The sequence below is a fragment of the Poecilia formosa genome, unplaced genomic scaffold (genome assembly GCF_000485575.1).
Source record: "Poecilia formosa unplaced genomic scaffold, Poecilia_formosa-5.1.2 Scaffold0, whole genome shotgun sequence".
Lineage (NCBI taxonomy): Eukaryota > Metazoa > Chordata > Actinopteri > Cyprinodontiformes > Poeciliidae > Poecilia > Poecilia formosa.
In genome coordinates this window covers 3,972,873-3,977,807 of record NW_006799939.1, presented here as the reverse complement: position 1 = coordinate 3,977,807, position 4,935 = coordinate 3,972,873, and the positions used below count along the sequence as shown (strand labels likewise).

At 41.1% G+C, this 4,935-nt stretch overlaps 1 long non-coding RNA gene across 1 annotated transcript in view; it reads left to right on the top strand.

Annotated features, from left to right (window-relative positions):
- Positions 1-615, top strand: part of LOC107837115 (uncharacterized) — a 2,491-nt gene extending 1,876 nt beyond the window's left edge. Inside the window, exon 3 of the long non-coding RNA XR_001663106.1 lies at positions 200-615. This is a non-coding gene — a long non-coding RNA (uncharacterized LOC107837115). The remainder of the gene's footprint in view (positions 1-199) is intronic.
- Positions 616-4,935: the final 4,320 nt, after the last annotated feature.

Here is a 4,935-nt window from a genome sequence, read left to right as displayed (position 1 = left end):
TATCTATCTATCTATCTATCTATCTATCTATCTATCTACCTACCAACTGGGCCACTGTGCAGCCATGATGCTGCATAACAGCACCTTATTTGTATCACCCGTGTTGTGTAATGTTAGGATACAATGTTGTTGTTCTGTCATAAATCACTGGATATCTTGACTTCCTGTCATGTAAACTATGTTTAATTTTTTTTTTAAGCTTCACCTTTTTTACTGATTGACCAAAACAAGACCTGGGAAGAAGCTCTGAACTACTGCAGAGATAACCACAGAGGTCTGGCCTCCATCTTGGATGAACAGATCCAGACCTTTGCTGAGCTGGAGGCTGAGAAAGCCAACAGTCCCTTCATGTGGATCGGACTTCACTACGTCTGCCGCCAGCAGTTCTGGTTCTGGGTTGATGAAAATGCTGTAGAGTCTAAGCGCTGCAGTCAGAATGTCCCAAAAGAAAACTGTGATATGAGTGGAGCCATGGAGACACAGGGAGATCATCGCTGGTTCAGTAAGTCTGATGATGAAGAGTTTAATTTCATCTGTTGGGTTCAGTAGAATCTGGGTCTTCTGCAATTATTTTAGTATTTCTTTGTTGTCATAAAAACAGCTCTTTTTCATTGTTGTAAGTAATATGACACTTTTCAACTATTTTTCTTTATACTGTTGCAATAACTACTTTGAAGGTTTTATTCTATACCTTTGAATTATATACATCCTCTGGAACCTCGATGTTCGTTTGATGGGTCTTTATTGTCTCACATAGGAGAGTTTTCTATGCTTTGAGTATCTTGGCTTCAGTACCAGTCAGTTTTCATCCATAACTTTCAGTCTTTTGGGATCCACTGTATGTTTATTTATCTAATTAGGGCAAAAACAGGGTTAAAAGACAATAACGGTTTTCCTGTATAAAAAATATGCCAACAGGAAAACTTGAAACTTAATAAAGTAACATAATCTCTGCTCTGCAGCTTTTAAGCTAAAACTGTATAAATTGTCTTAAACAACCCCAGGGATTTATAATATAAACTTTCTGAGGATTACACCTAAACAAATGAGCCTTTTTGTCTGCTTGCTGATTATTAATGCAACTATTGCTTGTAAGTGACCTACATTCATTACTTCAACATTGTTGACCTTCCACACGCTTTCATTAGTTTATCCTAACATGATTTATGGAACTGAAAGATGTTTTCACTTCCAGCACCTGAATCAGACGGACAGTTCAAGCTTAAAACAAATGTTGGTTCTCTCCCAAGAACTGAGCTCTCTTTTTTTATTTGCTCATTAGGTCTCACAGCTGTACCTACATTTCACTCCCTGGAGCATCTTCTGTTTCACACTTCTTTTGTTTTCAGCGTGCTGATATTTCTCTTCTCTCTCTTCCACTTCTGTCTCCCTCCAGTCCCTCTTCACCTCCTGCAGAGCTTCCATATCCGTTTCACCGCGGCCCTCCGTCTCCCTCACTGCTCGCCCGCTTCCAGCTCCCCTCTGCTCTCCGACAACACCATTATATCAGGATAATGTACACAGAACGTTTTGCATTGTCCGACAGCGGAGATTGAATTGTGTAATGATGGAACAGACTACCTTTTGTCTTGTAAAATCACTACCAGCTTGTTTCCAGCTCCCTGGCCAGGTCTGTATTCGGGTGATAAACAGCGCCGTCTCCTATTTTTCCCCATATTCCCAGAATCCCATAGTTTGAGCCTGTTTTTCTCCTCAAATGAGCCATTAATCAATTTTTCAGGGTTTCTCAAAATGGGAGATCTTTCTCATATGTTTCTTCTTAATGTTAGATGTGATTTTTGTCGTTTGTTTTCTATTCTTTGTACGTCTTTGTTCGTAGAATCTGCTTTTATTTTAATCTTTTGTGGACAAGTAGCCAACAAATGACCTTTTAAGCCTTTATGACTTAAGTTTAAAATGTTCACCTGGATATGTTTTGCTCATTTTAACTGTACGCAGTTCTTTAAATGTAAATATATTTGCCCATTTATCCATAACAACTGCAACCTTCAATATCTAGCAAGTTATTTTCGCAATTTACTCTGTAAAAAGCATGTCCCTCCAATCAATTTCACTCCCTGCTTTGGTCGGGGTGAAATTACCGTAATAACCCGACATTGGCTGGAGAAACGTCTCCCCTTTCAGAAACCGTTGGAATTTTTCGGAGTGTCGCTGAATTACGGTTCTATAAAGTTGGCTGGATCGTCAGCTCTCCTTTTGGTCTGGAAAGGTTCTTTCACTGTTGTGCAACTAATTTAACCAAAATCCCAAATTCCACCAATGTACAAAATATGATTTCGTTTGGGCCAATAGAGTGCTTGGAGTTGCAGTTACTGCACTAGTTTTGCTGTGAAACAGAAAGCAAACAAAAAACACTGCTGTGTCCGACACTGGCCCAGAGGAGAAATCAAGATAATGAGGGATATCAAGATAGTGAGCAAAACTCCTAGTGGAATAATTCAGAAAAAATATGAGGACTTGTGTCAAGGCTTGACAGGTAGTGACGAAGACTAGGTAGTAGTTTGGGAAGCTGGGTTGAGTGTCATGAGTCACATCCAAATGCAACAACTGCCATACCAGTAGGATCAAGAAATCCTTTAAAAGAGAAAATATCTGACATGAAATATGAGAGAGGATCTGGAAAAGCATCACATCGTGTGTAGACCTGAGGAAATGCCGGGCAGATGAAGAAGAAAAACATTGACATCTACTAACTTGAAAAGGGTTACAAAGACATTTCTTTGATTTTGGGACCCAGACAAGTCACAGTGAGAACAATGCTTTTTGTCCATCTTTATTTCCATTGCATGACAAATGGAAATAAAACAAACAAACAAAAAAAAAACATCTTTGAACTACATCTTTGTCAGCAAGAAAATATCTTGAACAATCCTCTTGCTCCGACTTTAATTGCCAAATATCTGGAAGCGAGACCATCATGGACTGAGTGGGTTCCTTCACTTCCTCCACAGCCAAACTACAACCACTTGCAGACGGCAATTCAAAAGCACTGCAAAAACTCGACGTCATCGCTCACACCCGCTCCATCTGTTCACTGACTAGCCCAAGTATCAACCTCAATGGGAGAAATCCCAGCTGCGGCACTGGAGGGAGATGAGAATCAAGCTGAGCTGAGGGAGGAAATTTCCAGGCTAATCAAGCTGAGATCTACGAAAGCTTTTTTGCAGAAAAGCGCATGGTTTCACGCACTGATAGTTACTGTAATAGGCAAAAAGACGGTTAGACTGCGTCATCGCTACGTTCAAATCAATCCACACAGGCAAACACACACACAATGCCTTATGCTAAGTATGGACAGGATGTGTCTGTGTAGAAGTGTGATTTGTTCGCCCTTCCAGTAAATCTGAACAGAGGACCTATTCACTTTGTGGATGTAGCATGAACTGTTACACGCAGATAGGGGGGCTTGCGGTGTGTCACGTTGCCTGATCAAATGAGGAACATGTTGGCTGCAAACGGTGTGCATGGATATGTGTGCTGGTAGAAAACTGGCAACATCTGGATCCACAGTTTAATGCTCCCTTACCAAAGAGAAAGACAGTATTGTTGTAAGGCAATTACCGTGACACACACACAAACATCCGAATGGGGCGCATGTGCGCGTGTGTGTGCATGTTTGTGTGATTTACTCACAACCATCCATGCGTGCAGGTTAGTGCAAGTGTGTGCATAATTACACATGTATATCACCCCCGATATGGGACCACTGCAGTGGGACGGTGAAGAAATCCTGGATGGCTTCCACTAATCTCCGTAAATGTGGGGGTCCGCGAGGCTGAATGTGTGACCCAGTTTGATGAGCCAAAAATCAAACACAGTTTTAAAACGCGGGCCACCTCTGCAGTTTTTATTAACCCACCATGGAGCGGTGTGCTAACAAAAGCGTCTGTAAACTGCACCGCCGAAGTTTGTCTGAAAGCATCTGGGTTTACATTGTACCTGTCGTCTTGACAACAGTCACCCAGGGTTGGCTCATGACATCATTTCTGGGTTTAATCATCCAGCTGGGGAAAATCCCCTGCTCTGAGACCCAAGGAGCCAGACCAGCGCTGTGCACTCCGAGAAGCTCTCCTTCTAGGAAACAAGGTGTGTTTGGAGGAGGGAAGCTAGTGGAAACGGGTGAACGAGGACATCCAGACACACACATGCACCAAGACTTGATGAACATTAGCGTAAAGGCGCTACTGAAAACAGTTCACAAATATCTGATTACATATCAGACTCCTGTGTAAATAAATACATGTTTGCTGTGGATGTTAGCAAGGGTGCATACACACACACACACTCCAAACATATAAACATGCACACATCCAACAGCTGGGAGCGAAGAGTGAAAGTGTCCCGTTTCTTAGAAAGTAGCGAAAACTCCTGCAAACTCTCAGTGCCGTTGATAGAGTTTAAACACTAATGCAACCATATACACTAGGTCTGTTCTACAGCATTATGTTTTTTATTCTTAGTGTTAGTAATAGTAATTATTCACTTTGATGAAAAACAAAGCAGAAACACTATTTAATTCATTTTCCAGTTGTACTTAAAGGAAGCCCCACGGTGATTCTACACGTTTTTCATGTCACAGTTTCTATACTCACCCAGACTTAAATTTCCAGAGTTAACAGTCCATCTTTAACAAACTTCTATGAAATAATAAGAATAATGCTCGCTATCTAATGTTTCTATAGTGATTACACGTGAACCTAACCATTCATCCAGGAACTTGGATGATTGGCAAACCAAGAAATTAGTAGATTGGATGGATGGATGGATGGAAGGAAGAGTGAATAAACTCATACACACATTTTTACACGCTCTTGTCGTTTCCTTTTCTACTCCAATTCAAACCCATACATTCCCCCATGTTTTTCCAGACTGTGTGGGATCCCTGGAACGTCTTGAAATTATTGTGAAATAACA